Source organism: Helianthus annuus, chromosome 7, assembly GCF_002127325.2.
Source record: "Helianthus annuus cultivar XRQ/B chromosome 7, HanXRQr2.0-SUNRISE, whole genome shotgun sequence".
NCBI lineage: Eukaryota > Viridiplantae > Streptophyta > Magnoliopsida > Asterales > Asteraceae > Helianthus > Helianthus annuus.
In genome coordinates, this window is record NC_035439.2 from 93,018,198 (window position 1) to 93,038,539 (window position 20,342).

General features: G+C 34.3%; 2 long non-coding RNA genes across 2 annotated transcripts; both read right to left on the minus strand.

The window, feature by feature from the left end:
* Positions 1-17,103: 17,103 nt before the first annotated feature.
* LOC110866275 lies at positions 17,104-18,144 on the minus strand. The gene is made up of 3 exons (XR_002551287.2): positions 18,100-18,144; positions 17,707-17,817; positions 17,104-17,591 (listed from the first exon to the last, which is right to left on the minus strand). It is a non-coding gene; the product is annotated as an uncharacterized LOC110866275 (long non-coding RNA).
* A 179-nt stretch (positions 18,145-18,323) lies between these two features.
* LOC110866274 lies at positions 18,324-18,999 on the minus strand. Its single transcript, XR_002551286.2, has 3 exons — positions 18,878-18,999; positions 18,727-18,788; positions 18,324-18,446 (listed from the first exon to the last, which is right to left on the minus strand). It is a non-coding gene; the product is annotated as an uncharacterized LOC110866274 (long non-coding RNA).
* Positions 19,000-20,342: the final 1,343 nt, after the last annotated feature.

The following is a 20,342-nucleotide window of genomic DNA, read 5'->3' on the forward strand; positions in this document are numbered from 1 at the left end:
AGATTTTCACTTTCTCTATGTTTTTCTGTATTCACCCTGAAATCAAAGAAGAAGAACATCGTTCCATTTGCTGATCTAGGGTTCAACCCCTATCTTCAACCCTCATCTTCCTTCGTTCTCCTTCTCACTCTCTCTCGCAAACAGGGAAGAGGACTCAAACCGTATACACAAATCTCAGAACGAGTTAACCAGGTACTTCTCCTTTGTTGGTTCTTTTCTTCCCTGTTTCTGTTCCAGTTCTTGCTTTCGTCAGCTCAAGGTCATTTTTTGACATTTTCGGTTGGTTTGGTGTAGATGAAGAAGGAGTGAGGAAGATGAAGCTGACAATACTTTGCATATATGAGTTTTCTAGCTGCATTCAGTAGTTTTGCATTCAGATCTGAGTCTTTTACATTCAAATATGATGGGTTTGGGTTCAGATTTGACTGCTTCTACCGTTTCACGTTTCATCTGACTGCTTCTACAGTCTGCTTTGTGGTAGAAGGTTTATCTGGATCTGGATCTGGATCGATTTAATTTTTCTTTTTTTTTTTTTATTTGTAGAAGTTGTTGTTACTGTTTTGTTGTGGTTCGATGATGTTAGAAGGAGGTTTTCAGGTCTTTTTTTGCTTTGTAGAGGTAGGTTTATCCGGATAGATTTTAGGGTGTGCTGAAATTATTTTGATTTGTATATATCTGCCGTTTGTTGCTGGTGAGTTTGATATGTGGCATGTGGATTAAACAACTGAAGGAAAATTCTGACTAGAATCCAATTTAATGTTTTTCCCCTAAAGTGACATTGTAATAGAGAAATAAAAGGCAATGCAACTAACTAATCAAACAAACCCAGGCCTAAACACTATCGATCAAGCTTATAGCTGGAGTGAGGTATGGTCATTCTTCTCAATGTCTCTTTATTTGCCAAAAGAAAGATTATTGTGTTAGGGCCTAGGGGGTGTTTGGATGTGTTAGCCCTTGTATTATGTTGGTTGCTATTTAATTAATATGTTAGCCCTTGTATTATGTTGGTTGTGGAATCTTTTTGTGTTGAAACTTTGTGCTGGCTAACTATATAGGTTCAACTGTTCATGCTGAGATGTAAAGAAGCTACATGCAGAGTAGTTCAGGCCTGTGGAATAGGTGACTCTTGAATCCTTTGAGCGAGATTATTCCAAAAATTACATCTAAAAGATCATATGTATTATTTATTTCTATTGGGATCAATCATTAATCAGTTTTAAAGTGTTTGGTAAAACAAATAATGACTTCTTAGAACTGTTGCTGAAGAAAATTGAGTATAGGCCATAGGGTAAGTGTAAAAGTTCCAGATTAATCCGGACTTAGTCATATGGTTATATAATTAATTGCTTTGATTCTGATTTTTTAAAGTCACCATAGTCGTTTTGGAATCACACATCCAAACCGAGATTCTAAATTAATGGGAACCGACAGCTGACCCTAAGTAGTATATTGGGCTCGGTTTCGGTTCTTTTTGGGTTATGTTTTCGGGTAATTTCGGACCGACCCGATATTTGCTCACCCTATATTCATGTAGTGGGATACCAGCTTTAAGGTCTGAATTTTCGGCTGATGATTGTTGTATGTACAGGAACTGGAAGGTCCTTCAATTGAGGCCTATCTAAGGCTGTTAAAATGTGAATGAGATGAACAACATCTCGCTAGCCTCCTTCTCGCCACCAAATTTGACAAAAAGGATTATTCTGACTCCATTGTTAGCATTTACAATATCCTTGGCAACAGTTCCCGGACAGCATTCTCCGAACCGGTATTGAATCTGGTTAACCTATTTTAAAATTAGGTTATTTTGTTGAGATAAATAGTCCTATATTTTTGAAGTTTAGTGAAAGAGTTGCATATTGATAGGTGTCATAGTTATTAAAGCGAGCGCCTAGGCGCAAATAAAGCCCCAGGCCCAACAAATCGCTCTGAGTGTGCCTCGCGCCTTTAATAACTATGGTTCATGTCACAGTTATTAAAGTGAGCGCTTAGGCGTAAATAAAGCCTCGGGCCCAACAAATCGCCCTGACTCACGCCTTTAATAACTATGATAAGTGCGATTCCTAGCATAATCAAACAAATATATAATAATGCCACTCACATCTGGTGAGATTCCTAGCATAATCCTTCCATTTAAAAGATCAAAGCATCTTGATGATAACAAATGGTTGGAAACTTGAGCTATTTAGGAATTATTTGTAATTACACCTGGATATATGCTGGCTTATCTCATTCTATTCAGGATCAAATAGCCTTAATTGAAGGTCAAGAATGTGCAACAACCAAGGTGTTGTATGTGGCAGTACAACATATGGTAGTGTTACTAACAGCTTCTGCCTTTTCCTGTTGTAGAGACTTTACAAAGTATATATTTTTTTATTTGAAAAATGATTATTTTCTTGATCACTGGCGTAGGTCATTGGAAGACGGGACGCTGGCGTATTTTTTCTGGAAGATGCCACATGACATGGGTTTGGTGTATCCACGTGATCTGGGTATGAGGCACTTGGTGTTGAAAGAGGTCCACACATTGTTTTAATGAATGCTCTATGTTTATTTTTGAAAAGGTAAGTTTCTTTAGGTTTTGAGAAACAAGATCAACGTAGACATGTACGGTGTACTCGAGTTTGTTCATGGAGGATAACTTTTCGATAATATTGTAAATTTCTCTTGGTTTAATAAGGAACGCCTAGGCGCGAGGTGTAAACCTTAGCGCCTTATGTGGCTTGAGGCGCAGGTTATATTGAGGCGCGCTTTTTTGCTAAGAAATCCACTCTGAGGCGCGCACCTCATGTACGTGATGTGACCCATTTTTGTGCAGCAGATTGTTGTACATCATGCATTTCAAGCTGTACATGTATGTAATTTCAATATTAAAACATGTATACAGCTTATTTGTTTGTAAATATCAAATAAATGATCCTAAAAACCTATATAATATACAAATAATTATATATTCTCCTGCGCCTCGCATACGAAAAGCCCACCGTTTTTGCGCTCTATGCTTTGCGCCTTGATTTTAGATCCCGTCGCTTTTGTGCGCATTACGCTTTTTAAAACCAAGAATTTTTTTTTTATCTTTATATATATTTTCTTTATTAGTTTATTTAATAATTTGTATGCTAATACATCGTACAAAGATTATACATTAACGTTACAGTTCGATTATGATGCTGGAATATGGACGAATACATGAAAATGAAGCCATAAAGTATTTTCAACGGCTCATTAATGCTATTGATTAATGCCATAGTAGGTTTTTATCATAGAGATCTAAAGATAGTCAACATTTTTTATCATAGGCAAAAAGTTTGCTTCTGGATGCAGAGGGAAACCTCAAGATTGAAAATGGGAATACGCCTGATTCGTTTGGAGAAGATAAACAATCTCCTGAACCATCTCAAAATATTGTCTTAGTAGGTGAGAAATGACTTTTAAACTTTTATACGAGTATCTTTGGTTTCCATGATTTTATTTGTTGGTTTTGCTAGACTTTTATGTGCATTTGTTTCAGTTTTATTTATAATTACACAGGTAGTTAATATAAAGGATACAATGTTGAACTATAGCTATTAGTCAACAATAAGTTTTCTATCTTTAGTTGCATTGTTGAGACATAGATTTTGTTTTGTATTTAGATGAATAAAAAAGTATATGGATAACAAAGAATAGTTATGTCTTAACCAAAATTTTGAGGTATAGGCGAAGGTGGTGACTGGTGTGGTCATTGGTGTCCTAGATATAGTTGAAAAGGCGTTTGAAATCAGCGCTCCCTTGCCATTGGTGGCTGGCATCAGTAGTTGTGAAGAAGCCTCTGGGTCTGGTCTTGTATTCTACTCAAATCCTTTTTCTGGCTTTTTGAGTTCAACATGGCGAGACAATCATTAGCTCATTTTGATACATTACTCACCTTTACAACTTTGTAAAATGATAGTATTCGTTTTAATTATCACATAAGTGTCGTATCTCATCTATTTGCAATTTTAGAGGTCAACTAAAGGAAAACGAGTACAATGGTGTAAATTATTATTCTAACAAACATAAAACGAAAAGTTTGATAAACTAGAAGGGTTGCATGCTTGCTACCTTGTGACCTATTAGCCTACTTACCTATTTGTTTTATATGCCATAATACTTGCGCTTAGAATAGTTCTACCTTATTCATTTGAGAGATGTATTTCAACTTTTCTGGGTGAATTTGGTTTTTTTCAATGTCAATATCCTGGGTAGACACATCTCTTATACTTGTAGCTTTTTTCAGAAAAGAGAAAAGGCAGAAGATAGGCACCTATCAAAGAGTTGAGTTCTTTTTTTTTGTAAATTCTGACACCATGTGCAAATATGGGGCTATGGTTTGTAGTTTAGAGTGAATCAAGTCTGCAAATTAACTACAAAGATTGGTGGTAACGGAGACGAGTTCCCGACTGTAGATGGTGGTTGCGATAGGTCCGACAAACCGAGGTATGTCCGGCAACCTCCTTTTGATTTGTTTAGGTCACGTGCTTCAGTTCTCGAATCCAATGTTTGTCTTTGTTCTAAACTTGCAGATCTAGGGTTTTACTTTAATGTTTGGGTTTTACTTTAATGAAGGAATGGATTTGTTGTAATGGGTGCTTTGAGCCATACACTTCGAGTATCTACCGTCGTAGCGTTTTGAGGCAAGTGATTCTATGGTTTAATGATATTCAATTGTAAAGAGTATTTGCTGTATATGACAAGTAATTTTCTTCTGCAGTGGAGAATTTGTTGCAGTGAACAAGCATTTGCTGTTTAGAACGAAGAACTGATGTTCAGTTAAGTAGCGAGGATAAATAATTAACTAATATATATAGTTTGTCAACTTATGTGCAGGACTACAGGCTCTTTAACGTGATGGAGGTGGCAGTGGTGACGACCGGTGGCGGTAGCAGCTTGGGTGTGGTTTTCATTGTATTGGGGGCTCGTTATATCCCTGGAGAAGCGTCATAATTAGCTTTGAATTTGTAGATTTTACTCCAAAATGACGGTAGTGATGGTTTTTTCGAACAGTGCACCTTGTGCATCGTTGTAAGCCCGTGTAGCGATACCCAGTTACATTTTAAATATTGAACTTGGGGAGGCGCTTTTGTGTGTTCGTCCGAAAAACACTGTTAATCACACGCATGAGAAATGCTTGTCTATTGATTTTAACTAGCAGTTGTTGAGATGTCAATGTCATCCTCAAAATTTTACATGCTGATCTGAATTCTTATCCATGAGAAGTCTGTGTGATCAAGAAATGTGGGCACCAACCATACTTACCTTATTTCATTATGTGAAGAAACAACTAAGTTCCAACTCCAATATTACTGAATACAATGCAAAACCAATTAAAATTTAAATGTTTATCGTGAAGAAACTGTAATAATTTATTGTTAAAGTTAATTATCCCACTAGGACTTTTAAGCAAAGTTTTCCTAGCACTTACTTTCTTCTAAAATAAATCCCACATTGGTGGATGGTGGTTACATAAAAAACCTTGAGAACATTGCTATATAAAGAGACATGTAGTGGAATAAAACAATTACTGAGCTGGTTCCAATTTTGTTTTAAGCCCGTTAGCTTATAATTGTAAACTTTGCCAAAGTCACCATCTTTAGTTATTATTATTATTATTTTTTTCTAAAAGCCAACATACAGCCCTTTCTTAAAAGCCATTCCTTTTTAGAATTTTCAATCGGAAACAAAGCCCTAAAAGAAAACTTAGTTGAAACCGACACTAAACTCACCCATGCTAATTATCTGACCATCAGTTCTGGTTAAGTAAACTTAGTATAGTTAACCCTCAATAACGAATAGACATTGCACGCCCCTACTTGGTGTTTTGTGTAATTTTGACAAGTGCCCCCACCCCCCAAAACCATCACCGCTGCTGCCTATTAAACGAGTATCGCATTGCAAGTTGTCGTTGCCGCAACATCAGCGATTATTTTCAGCCGTTCATCTCGGAACGGGTGCTGTTTTAATGCTGTTTGATTCTTCGACGCAGAATCAGACATGATGATGTTATTTGTTATTATTATCTTGTAGACGAGCAACCCAAAGCGTTGGTCTCTTGTCCTATATGTTTCTACGTAGAACCGGACAAGATGATGTTATAATTATTGTTAGCAAATTTATATTGTTTATTTTTTTATCGACTAATGTTTATCGTTGTAATTTTGTTAGCAAATTTATAATGTTCAGCATATTGCATTTCGTATTTGTATCGATTAATGAATTATGGTTAAAGCATTATGTACATATGAATGATTGGATGGAAAGATTGATAAACTAACATCTAAGAAAATTAACAAAAGTATATCACCAAAGAATCGATAAACTAACAGAAAAACGAGTGCCAACATATCACGAATAAGAAAACTAACTTAAGTACTATACAATATATCACGAGACGACCGACGACCGATAAACTAACGATAAACGAGTATCCTATTGTAAATCGCCACCCCCGCCGCATCGCGCGGGCAAATGACTAGTATGTATATATATATATATATATATATATATATATAGGGTAAGGTAAATGACTAATGTGTGTGTGTGTATATATATATATATATAGGGTACGGATAGTGTAAAAAGGGCCTAAAGTGTGAGAAGTGTATTATAACACTATATATAATACTATATAACACCATATAAACACCGTATAACAATATGTAACACCATATAATACCATATAACACTATGTAACATTATATAACATTATATAAAAATATAACACTATACATCTATCATAGACATGCTATCAGACAAACTATAGTGTTATATTTGTTACATAATGTTATATAGTGTTACATAGTGTTATATGGTATTATATGGTGTTACATATTGTTATACGGTGTTTATATGGTGTTATATAGTATTATATATAGTGTTATAATACACTTCTCACACTTCTCACACTCTGAGCACTTTTTACAGGATCCTCTATATATAGGGTAAGGTTGTGGAGATGACATGTGTCCTAAATCTAAATTAATTCAAAAGGGTAAACAAGCAATTTTATCATTAATTCAATTAATTAAAAACTTCCCATAACCGCCACCTTAATTATAGGAACTGAATTTTTTTTTAAAGATCTCTATAAACACCATTCAACAAGTATATAACACCATTCAGCAAGTATATAACACCATTCAGCAACTATATAACAACATTCAGCAAGTATATAACACCATTCAACAAGTATATAACACCATTCAGTAAGTATATAACACCATTTAGTAAGTATATAACACCATTCAGCAAGTATATAACACCATTCAGTAAGTATATAACACAATTCATGGACTAAACATATGATCAAAACATATTTTTTTCTCTATATAAGTATAGCAATATGGTACTCATATTAAAGATAAAAAAACGCTCGTTTTTATGGTGTAATTTTTTTTTTAAAAAAAAAGTTACGTATAAAAAGTTATTGATGTTTAAAAAAGACGGGGGAAGTTACATGTGCATTAATGTTAGTTTCTTAATTAAAAAATGTTAAATTTACCTATATACCCTTAATTTAGAAAATTAATATGTTTAATAGTAAACATTATTTACAATTTTGCCATTATGATCTCAACCATTAAATTAAAGATCTAATAGTGTAGATTTTTTCTTACCATTCTCACAAAAAAAACCTTATTTTTACAAGAACCTCTACCTATATATGTATGTATATATATATATATATATATATTCATATAAAATTTTTGGGGTGTTATAAAGCAAGATAGAAACCAACTCGCAGGGACGCCAAACAAAAAGTATAACACGATAAACAAGGTATCCTAGTTGATGCTCTTGTAGAAATTACTCTTTGAACGAGTACCTCAATTGAAATGCCCTTAAGAAGGACATGGAAAGACAATCTAAATAGTATAAACGCTCTCAAGAAAAGTACTCTCGAACAAGTACATTGGTTAAAGTGCCTTCAAGGAGGCATAGATTGAAGTAAGGTTCACGCTACCCTACTTAAGGTTTCACCTTGCTATTTTGAATGCTAAATGCAAGGTCACCCCAAGGACAACAAAATAGATTAGTTTGGCATAACATGCCTTAGACTAAATTTACCCGACAAATAGGTGTGACAGTTAAAGGGAGGAGAGCGACCCGCCTAGGGATGACTATATTTTCAAAGACCAGAATAAGTCCTACGTCCATCCATAAGTGAATGGGCTTGGACAAGGAATGACTTGTCGACGAGGGCCCCTATTTAGGCTCCTCGTCTAGACTCAATCCATTTGAATGATGACTGGGCCTGAGCCCATTTGGTCTTTCTCAGCAGGCTTAGTTGGTTCTAGTGGGCCTAGTCCTGATAAGCCCATTCTTAGGCCAGCCCATTAGGGTTATGGCCCAAGAATCTTGTTATATAAAGAAAGTTCCTTCTTCTAAAGGGATCAGGTTATTTTCTCCCCCATCACTTGGGGATCCTTCTTCCGACTTCATCTCTGCATTCTTTCAACTTAAACTTGTGTTCCATTTCTCAACATTACAGCTTATAGTTATTTTTGCCATACATGATACTAACTTGAGCGTCGGAGTGCCCTCGGGGCAAACCCCAGGGCCCTCTAACTAGATTTTCATATGGCTAAAGCCCAAGACTAAATACCTCGCAAGAGGAACCATCACCATGACGATGAGAGGAGGAACCGGAACTAGATCTCACAGAGTCTAAGGTTAGTAACTGATGTGTGTCGGTGTATATATAATTTAGATGTATAATTAAGCCCTTTTTACACCTTTAGCCAAGTTTTAAATTTATAAAACACGATATTCACTAACACTAAACACACATATGGGCAAGTGCACCCATCCTGGACGTAGTATAGTGTTGGTAAGATACCGAGGTCGTCCAAGGACACAAGAGCTTTTAATACCGGTTTATCCTCAACGTCTAATCAAATCAAAAAGTGAGAAAAATGTTTTTAAACTAAGAAAATAAAAACTAACTAAATGCTGAAAAATAAAATAAAAATAAAAACAGATAGACAAGATGAATCACTTGGCTCTGACTCGTGTATTAGTATAACCTTTGATTATTTTCGCACTTTTGCACTTGTTTAAGAGATTATCTTAGTTATTGTAGTAGGCCCCTCTTTTGAAGGCGACGTTACCCTCAACCCAGTAGTTTGAGTCAGCAAGGATACAATCCTAAAGGGTTGGATTATTGGAAGATAATGAATTAAGTTATTAATGCAAATTATGGTAGGCCCCGCTTTTGGCGGTGACGTTACCCTCGGCTAAGTAGTCTAAGTCAGCAGGGATACAGTCCTAAATAGCCGGGTTATAGTATTAATAGTAGTTAACTTATGAGGGGGTCAAAGAGTTTGGATCCCCACCATCCAATACCTATGGGTATTGAAGGAGATCCTACTAAATTTGACCCAGGTCCCTTGCAGGACCTCTAAACGCTGAACAAGGGCAAGACCCTTACCAAACCGTTCCCTTAACCCCCGACCAGGTAGCCAACATACCTCCATATAGACCGTGGAGATATGAATGGTGAAAATCTTTTATTTTATGTAGACACTAAAATAATGCCAAGACACCACGGACAAACGATAAGGAAAGATCACCTTCAACATAAGCAACTAGTTATTAAAGTCATTAATACAACACCAAATAAAAAGTGCAAAAGATTAAAAATAAAAAGTATTATACTAAACACTTGTCTTCACCAAGTGATGTAAGAGACTTAGGCAAACATGGCCTTGATTGTCAAGAACTCTTACTATCAATCTTGGATCCCGAGACGACTCACACACTCTACGATGGACAATGGATGATGGTGTTTTGGTGGTGGTGGGTGGTGGATTAAGTGTGAGAGAGGTGGTGTGCCAAGGGATGAGATGGAATGAAACCAAGCACTCCTATTTATAGGCTGAACAGAAGGCTGGGCACGGCCCCGTGTCCGCTGGACACGCCCCCGTGCCCGTCTGACACTCTCTCTCCTCATTAATTGTAATTCGCAATTACAATTAATGCGCCTGCTGTACTTTCACCACGCCCCCGTGCTCAATGGACACGGCCCCGTGGTGGGCAATAGAAGCTTCTACAAGTTTGTCTTTTCTGCTGCTTCTTGGGCACGACCCCGTGCTGGCTGAGCACGGGGCGTGTTCAGGCTTCTGTTTTCTCTTCTTTGCTTTGGAGGATGCCGTTGAGAGTTCGGGCAGTCTACTTTTATTCCTTTTCTTGTATTTATGCTAGAATTAGTTGTCTTTTTGCTTCTTTTGTGAATTTGAGCTCATTTCATCCTGAAAATACAAAAGGAAGACAAAAACACTCTTTTTCCAACATTAGTACTTAAAAAGGGTTAGTTTTATGCCTTAATTGATGTAATTTATATGTTGCATTTTACACACATCAGTAACGCTGAGCCGTTTTGGTCTTGGATTCGACAAAGGTCTTCAACTGAAATTTGGTGCTACATTATTCACTGCTAAATCAATTTCTTGCAACTGAAATCTTTATGTTCATACATCTACTCTTACACACACCAACACAACCATAAAAAGTGAAATAAATAATGAAAAAAGAATACAGTGTTAGATACAAGGAATAGGATATGGTGGGTTTTACTTAATAAATTTAAGAAACAATGACTTTTGATAAATCATAGGGTTAGAAATAATGGTAGGGATGTGAATGCTCTTTCAGGGTTAAAGCATTCTTATCCCACACTCTATATTACTCTTCTCCTCTAAAATAGGGGTGTTCATTGAATCGAATATCGAATTTTCGAATTATTCGAATATTTTTAATTTTTCCTTTGAATTCGAATTCGATTCGTATTCGATTAAAATCTACCTAATTCGATTCGAATTCGTATTCGAATAAAAAACCTAATTCGTATTCGATTCCGATTAAAAATTCGAATTCGAATAAATTCGATTTGATTAAGTTTCTTTTAAAACATATAAAAGCTATTAAAAAGAAACATAAATTTTAAAGCAGCCATAAAGCACGATATCATATTAAAAATTTCCAAATAAAGTATCATAAGTCTAACATTCAAAACGAGAATTCGGGAATAACCACTACAAGTTAATATTTTTAGGGTTAGAAATCTATTAATAGATTTGCTACTTTGGTTTTAGTTATGGGTCATGTAGTAGGTTTGGTAATGGGTAATTTTAATACTTGGAATAAAATTTGAAAATAATTTATAGTATAGCCCAATAAAAGTTATATATGTGTTATATATAAAAATATAAAATAAAATGTATAATTTTTATTCGAATTTCGAATCGAATCGAATTTGAAATTATAAATTCGTATTCGATTCGTATTCGATTTACTTGACTCGAATTGAATCGAATTCGAATTCGAATTTTTATAATCGAAGCGAATTCTTGATAATCGAATCGAATTTAATCGAATTTCAAATTTTTCGAATTCGAAACGAATTCTGAACACCCCTACTCTAAAATATGAAGGAAAACATAGTTTTTTTCTTTATTAACCTTCAACATCTCATAATTGGGTTTTCTTTTTGTCTAAATCAGTAGTTGCATTGTTTCCCATGTATGGTATGGTTGAGGTGACAGTGGTTTCCTAGGGAGATGGAGAGAGAGGGGAAGGTGGGGTTCTAGTTGGGTTTTCTAAAGAATATCTTTATATTTTTTATTTTTAAATCAGAATTTTATAAAAAAAGTTAAATAGATTTCTTTTAGGACTAATGTTTTTACCCGTAAGCAGGCCACATAAAAAATGGCTACGTTAAAAAAAATAAAATACTTACTCGGGTAGGTTTTATTAAGTTTTGGAGTCCGTCCCGGCCAACTAGTGAAACTCAGGGTTATTTAAATCTAGTAATCTAATATAAAATGAGTGGAAAACCAAGAAAAATTATAATGTGGGTAAATGCAATAGATTTTAAACTTTTATGACTTCAAAAAGTTAGACAACTACAGTTTTAACATTCATTATCATTTAAGGAAGATAATATCTCAATTCATAATATATGGATATTTCATAAATTAAAACATTCATTATTTTTTTTTTGTTAATACTTAGTTTACGTATCTTCTTTTGTAATTTATGATTTAATATGTCCATTTTGATGTTCATGATTTCCTAGCTATGAGTTTTCTGTGGAGATTAGTGATTAGTTAGACTATCATTCGAAAATTGAATGGTTATTATGGTTCTTAAAGTTCTATCATGTTGCTATTCCATAACATTTCTACATCTGACCTATTTGGAAAAAATTTATCCAATTCATTTGAAAATTTTGACCATATATATCATGTTTTTATTCCATACTATATTTGCATCTGACCTATTTGGAAAATATTTTTAATCCAGTTGACATGAAAATTGTGCCATTTATAACAGGAATTATTGTCTGTCATTAAGATTTTGATTTGATGTAGTGCTAGTTATTAAATGATTTGGTGATTCGCAATACAGGTATGTTAATTTCTCAAGTGTTGGTGATTTAGTATTAATGGTTAATTATAATAACAATTGTTGTTCGAGTATAGTACATTGATTCAAAATAACTTCTAGATTTGTTCTAGGCCTTTAGTACCCTTAGTTTACCTCTAAATATAAGGTACTTTAGTACTTAATTTATTAGGTTTTTTTAGTAGTAACTTGTTATGTTTACCCTTATACAATCCATAGGTTCTTCTCTTGTGTGCATATTGTACATATTGATCTATATTATGGTTTGTTTATCACTACTCCAGTTTAAATTCCTTATTTCTCTACGGGTGTCGTTTTTATCATTCATTAAGGTTCAAGGGTAACCCGATACAAAAAAATAAAATATAAAATAAAATAAATAGTCCAAATGTGAATGAAAAATTATTTGAAATGAATTTTAGAAGAAAAAGATTAGATGGCAAGATGGTAAGCAGTTAAAATTGTATTTGGAAGAAATGCAAAAAGTATGAAAAAATAGAGACATGGATAGGGTATGTGATGTGAGTGATTTTGTAAAAAATGAGATTTAAATTAAGAAAAAAAGGTGATTTTAATTAAAGAATAGCATTAGAGATTGTGATATAGTTTTAATGCTTGAGCACTCATATTCCATCCACTCATATTCCATCCACCATCCTTCACCACAACTTCAAAATTTGAATATTTAACAAAAACATCACTACATCGGACTCTCTCTCTCTCTCTCTCTATCGCCAACTTTTAAAATTAAAGAAAACCACACGATCCCCTCATATATAAAATGCTACTATTCCACCTATATCATCTCTTACACACACCAACACACCCATAAAAAGTGAAATAAATAATAAAAAAAGAATACAGAGATAGATACAAGGAATAGGATGTGGTGGGTTTTTTAAAACGCGTAATAAATTTAAGAAACCATGACTTTTGATAAACCATAGGGTTAGAAATAATGGTAGGGATGTGAATGCTCTTTCAAGGTTAAAGCATTCTCATCCCACACTCTATATTACTCTTCTCCTCTAGAATATGAAGGAAAGCATAGTTTTTTTCTTTATTAACCTTCAACATCTTAGAATTGGGTTTTCTTTTTGTCTGAATCGGTAGTTGCATTGTTTCCCATGTATGGTATGGTGGAGGTGACGGTGGTTTCCTAGGGAGATGGAGAGAGAGAGAGGAAGGTGAGGTTCTAGTTGGGTTTTATAAAGAATATCTTTATCTTTTTTATTTTTAAATCAGAATTTTATAAAAAAATTTAAATAGATTTCTTTTAGAACTAATGTTTTTACCCGTAAGCATGCCACATAAAAAATGGTCACGCCAAAAAAATAACATACTTACTCGGTTAGGTCCTAGTAAGTTTTGGAGTCCGTCCTGGCCAACTAGTGAAACTCAGGGTCATTTAAATCTAGTAACCTAATATAAAATGAGTGGACAACCAAATATATATATATATATATATATAGTGGGTGAATGCACTGGATTTTAAATTTTATGACTTCAAAAAGTTAGACAACTAAAGTTTTAACATTTACTAGGGAGAAAGCCCGTGCAATGCACGGCATGCATAATAGCTATTGTTTGTTCGTGGTAAGACGTCTGACACGGCGGTGCATAACATGTAAGACAATACGCCTACAAAGGGGAATGCTTAAACTTTATCAAACCATGGACCATAAGTTGTTTTCTTGGCAAAACTTGTCGGCCAAAAAGAAGTGAAAAAAAGACGTCTTCCAAGAAAAAAAACATGAAACAGAAAAAGGAAAAACGCATAAACTCTCGCACGCCTTCCTATCTTATTGGATAACACATAGACCAAACTTTAGCTAACGCATGCCACCGTCATCCCCAATCCCATCACCAGCCAACTGACTGCAGTGAAATAACTTAAAGAAAACTATTAAAAATGGTATACTATGTTTACGTATATATGCATCGAAAAGTAGTACAGGTTTTCATTACTAACACTAAGTGCAGACGGTATACCTTTCATGTGGGTCACTGTCAACTGTTTCTTCTGAATCCGAATCTGCATAAGCAGGCCTGCGAAGGAAAAGCACGAAACATTTATGTAGATGGTTATCCAAAAATAAATATGCACAATTACACGGCGAAACCGTTGACCAAATATACACCGCCCTCTTTGAGTTTGTCAAAGAAATAGTGGGCAATGTTATTCCTTGCGGTGCAATGCATCACACCTCCCTGCGCAAATAAAGGCGTAGATTTTTGTTTCAGAATCAAAAGTAGAAAAGCATAAGAATGTGGGATAGCAGAGGGTAAAAAACTACCTTTATGTCAGTGACAATATAGTCGGTGCTCATGTACTTGCCGTTAACACTTGTCACGTCCCATTTTCTACAAACCATTATCATGATAGGTCCGGTGCTCCCTTCACGGAGTTCACTAAGGAACATATGACTGCTTGTACCGTCGGACGTTTGCAAACTAAGCGGGCTGGCCATGGCAATAGAGGAGGAAAGGAAACTATGAACCTACAAACATAACAAAACTGTCAACCTTATAGCACAACCAAAGACCGTTCAACTATCTACAAATTAATCATATCCTAATGAATGATATTAAATGACAGGGATATTCAAAGAGGCACAATAAAACAATGCAATTTAATTAATTTTAAACCGAATTTTGGTATCCTAGCTTGTAGTTAGAGTTTCTTGAATTGGTTTTTATATGTGGGATGATTGTAATCAATTTTGGTTTAATTAGCTTCATAAACCATGGGGGAAGATGAAGAGGAATGAAGTTCAAAGGTCTGACTCTCTGGCGTCTTAATTCAATTAACTCTTTTAATTCCATTATTTCAATTAACTCATTTGTGTTAACTTAAATTTATAATAAATTGTAAAAAAATTAAAATAGTATTCACGTTAAATGACCATTTTACCCCAAAATTAACCTCATTTAGTATTGTACTATAAGCATAAAAACTTACAATTCATTATATGATGACGTCATCCTTATGAAATGCTTTATAATATAGTATAAATCAAAAGCACTAAAAATTGAACATGGAACGATCTAACGGAAAAAAATGGTACCTGCTTTAGAAAAGAGAATGGACTGTTTGAATTCAGTCGTAACTTCTGAAGTCCGATTAGATTCTGATGAAACACATGCGAGTCAAGAAGCGAACTCGTGAGCGGGTATGAGTGTGAAAAGGTTCCCGTGTTTGTTACGAAGTGGCATTTTATACCGATTTATCGGCTGAAGCCATTAATCAACCCATTAAGTATCGGTTACCATTAATATTATATGATTCGATTTATTGGAAGATGTTTAAAAGATGATATGGTTCGGTTACGATGAAGAAGATGATTGATGTCACTGTATTATTTGGATAATGAAGTATTGTTTGAAGGTTCGGTTACGATGGTTGATGTCACTATCTTTATTATTTAGATTAGATAAATCATCCTTTATTAATTGAATTATTAATGAACTATTATGTGAATTATTTGAATTACTTGGACTTATGGCCCTTAAAGACGATAATGAGAAGGGCAATTATGCCCCCAGACTAAGGTAATTAAGTGTTGTACCATAAGCACTATAAATTGTAATTACTTAATTTTGCAGGTATCCTTGGGAAATGTTTTATAACCTACCACTTGTACACTATTAATTATGAATGTGATGGTTCATTTATATGGCTTTGGACACCACATAATTTATAAAAAGTTTAATTCTTTTAATTTGATTTAATTACATATTTTAGAGTTGTGTGGCTAACCTAAATATAGTATCATTAATGAACCTTAAAAAATGAAGGTTGTAAAAAAGTTGATATAACTAAATTAATGAACCTTAAAAGATGTATTTAAGAGGCTCATAATGAAGGTTGTAAAACAGTTCATATAACTAAATTTTTAAGTATACTAGGGGGAATACCCGTGCGATGCACGACATGCATAATAGTTATTGGTTTTTTCTGAAACGACAGGGGGAAGGGTTGTAACTAACATAATAGTTATTGTCTTTATTTTGCCTTTTGAGACCACGCTATAACAGGTTAAACAGTACATGGGGAAGGGTTGTAAGTAACATGTTAACAACTTATTTATATCAAACAAAGTAAAACCACGTAATAATTGTTGAGATATAATAACCCAAAAGGCACCCATTGACTCAAGTGTTGTGACATTGCAGCATAGCTTCTACATGGATTTTCATTTAGCAAGCAATGCATTTGTCCATTCAAAGAATTTTGGGCACTCCATAACAAAACCAGATATCGTTTATAATGGTTCGTTTCGGTATACATGCATTCGATATACCAATCAACACCGGTTTTACATGGATTAAAACCATTAAAAACCAAACCTTGGTACCCATGTTCGAACAGTATCAATTCGGGTAATCACGGTAGTTAAAGTTGCTAGGCAAAGTTACTATTTGTCGTAGTCACTACTAACATCACCGGTTAATACTAAGAGAATAATTTCTAGCGATTATTAGTTCATGCTTCCTACTATAAACTTTTGTCCCTTGGGCCCTGTGCGTTTCCCCTTTGAACCCACTTCAAGCACGTAGCCCACACGGACCACACCTTTCATAAATTAATTACACTAAAATCACCAACACTTGTAAGCATGCATAATTTGAATCAATAACATTTCCATTTATTTAAAGTGACAGTATATAACCATATATAATATAAAAAAGTTGATGCATATAAAAATAGTTCAACTACTGGATATGAACATCAACTTTATGGGTGAGGTCATGCATATCTCTATATACTTGATGAGGTCAAAGTCAAATGCTTGATCATAGGCTAAGCTTGTGCAGAAAGTATTAATTAAAAAAAATCTACGAATCTGTCTGCTCAATGGTGTATGCCTGGATGTTCAAAAACAAAATAATAAAATATCACTTTTTGAACCAATTTTGACATCTAAATCAATTGTAGGCTAAGCTTGTGCAAAAAACTGTTTACGGCAACCTTACCCAGCCAATTTTGACCCGTACCAAAATGACTTGTTTTGGCATGTTACTAAACACGTTTGAAAACTGCCATTGTAAACTCAGTTGATTTTTAAGTTGGGCTCAACTTGGGATGCCTCTGGCATTAGCAATTCTAGTAAGTATCCCAAACTTCTGGCAGCCATATCTTCAATCGCCTTTTTAATAAACTATACCTGTAACATTAGGAATGGTTAACTATTGATCATGGCTAATAGCAAACAGCTGCCCAGAAAGAGATCTTCATGCCCTCAATTTTCAAAAGTTTTTCAATAGCATACATCACATTACATTTATTCTTGGTAATCAGAAATCACGGCATCTGCTTCCAAATGATGAATGCCCAACACAAGTTCCAAATTCTTCCATCGTTAAACCCACATACCATCCTTTGAACCTCATCTATAGCAAAAAGTCAAAAATAAAAATTTTACAAACAATATCCAAACTAATAGTGCTTAGTAACATATAATATTATGTAATAAAACATTTTTTATAAACATATCACAAAATTTATAAAGTTTGTGTGAGAATACATGGCAGTTTATATGCTTAATGCTTTAAAACATATAATTGTATTTCAATAAAGGATAAATAAAAATAGAACGGGTCAAAACAGGTTCGGGTCAGAATAGGTTAATTTAAGCAAGTTACTGGTGAAGAGTCTTTAAGCAAGTAAGTTACTTTGTTCTGGCTGTCATGTTGGCCATGTCGATTATGTGCGGAACTCAGCAAGAGTACCATAAAGGATGTTCACTTGATTAAAAAAAATCAACAACTGCAGATAACAAAATATGAACAAAACAGTAATTACAAAAATTAGTAATCATATGCTAATTTACATGATAAATCATTGAAGATCGTTACCATTAATTGCCAGCCATTCGTTAAGATCTTCTCCAGGAGGTCGGCAAACAACTTCCGTCAAATATCCACTACCCAAAGTTGCATCAATGTGTTTTTTAAGTTGTGCGCCCTGAACACGTACGTATATCCGAGCACTCTTTTCTGGCCAAAAAGTCTTCTGGTTTCTACAAACATAAACGTGAAAAGATCATTTGGCACTCTTGATCTGCTAACCAATAACTTGCCTTGCAAAACAACAAATACGATAATTACTCAAGATTTGTAGGTAAAACTTTTTAAGATATATAAGCATCACTAAGGTGCCAGCTTACATACCTTAGCCATATGTGAATATGAGAGATGTAGATTTCCAAAGTGATTTTTCCCATAAAAGAAACTCGCATTAAAGCTCAAGTAATAAAAGGCCGGACAAAGAATTATTAAACAGGAAGAATCAGTACTCACGCCAAAGTGTAAGGTTGTAACTGCGGAACCATTGGGTGACATTCCAAAGGCTTATACACACACTATAAGCACACAAAAAAAGAATCAGAACCGTAAGAAGTACAAAAAGTTAATATATCTTTACACATAAAAAAAAAGAATCAGTACTCACGCCCAAGCTTCAGTTATAGAGCTCGAGTTGGCTAGCCTGTGTAAATGAGCTTACTACTTAAGTATTAACCCAATTTCGATTCAAATAGTGTTCAATCATCACAACCTCTTGTAGTTTTGAATTTCAAATCAAAAAAGTATTAGGTTCAACCAGATAAAAAGGCATAATCATTTTAACGTGGGTATTTCAGGAAACTAAAAAGGATCAGATAACACCTCCTAATAACAAAACCTTTACTGGAACAATCTTGTATACCAACCTGCAAAACATAGATAAACGTTGATTTCTTATAAATCGAAATGGAAAACCAATATTAATGGACTAATAATAAGTGGATGTAAACAAAAAAAGAAAACAAAACCCTTTATTGGACATGGTAAGCCGAAGAACCCTATGTCCCTGCAAAAACAATGGATTCGTAATCAGCTTAATATATCATTGGTTGGGGAGAGAGCAAATATACATAAAGCATTCGTTGCAGACGATGTTAGAATTGAACGAAGGGGCGATTCACATCCACCATACGGTATACTTAAACACCGATTACAGCTTCAAAACACAGGTATAGATTAGTCTCATTCGATTATCATCATTACCGAACATAATCAAATCCAAAAACATACCTCTGCAAGTCTCAATCGGAACCCTAGATGGAAGATTTGGGAATTTGGAAGTAGAAGATGATGATGAAGATGTGCTTTGGTCTTGTCTTTTGTGCGTTTGGATGATAAAGGGTTTCACAATTACTGACATTCAATTGAATAACCATCAAAGTCCCTTCCTCTGCTTGCCTGTTCTCATTCCCCCCATTCTCTTTCTGGCGATCTATGCCTGATTCTCTCTCTATATGTATTAATTGAGCATGAATTGAAGCAGGGTTGAAGGAATTGAATCGATTAGAAACAGATGCATTCAATCGCCGATATAGGAGTCTGAAATCCCCCAATTACCCTTTTAGTGTCTTAAAATTTTGGATGAAATGGCTTACACATCCTTGTACGTAATGCTTCACAACTTGTAAAAATAGTAAAATTACAATTTGGTACATCACTTCTTCTTTTTAATATATTATAGATATAGATTATTAAGTAAAGTAAATTAAATGCAATTAATAGGATTTTTATAGGCTAGTGCATTTAAAACAACCATAAATTTTGGTTTTAAAATAGAACATATAACTAAACTTTAGAATATATATAGATATAGATATAGATTATCATTTAAGGAAGATAATATTTCAATTCACAATATATGGACATTTCATAAATTAAAACAAAGAAAAACTGATCATGTTCACACTTTATGTTGATCTTTACTATGAGTATATATATGAGCCATTGTATGTCTCCAAAAACACAATACATCAAAGAACTTCTAGTCCTAGATATCAACCAAAAATGAAGGTTCCGGTTGCAATTTTTGTGTTTTACAACATTTTGATTATCATCGCAGCCAGGTATGTAAC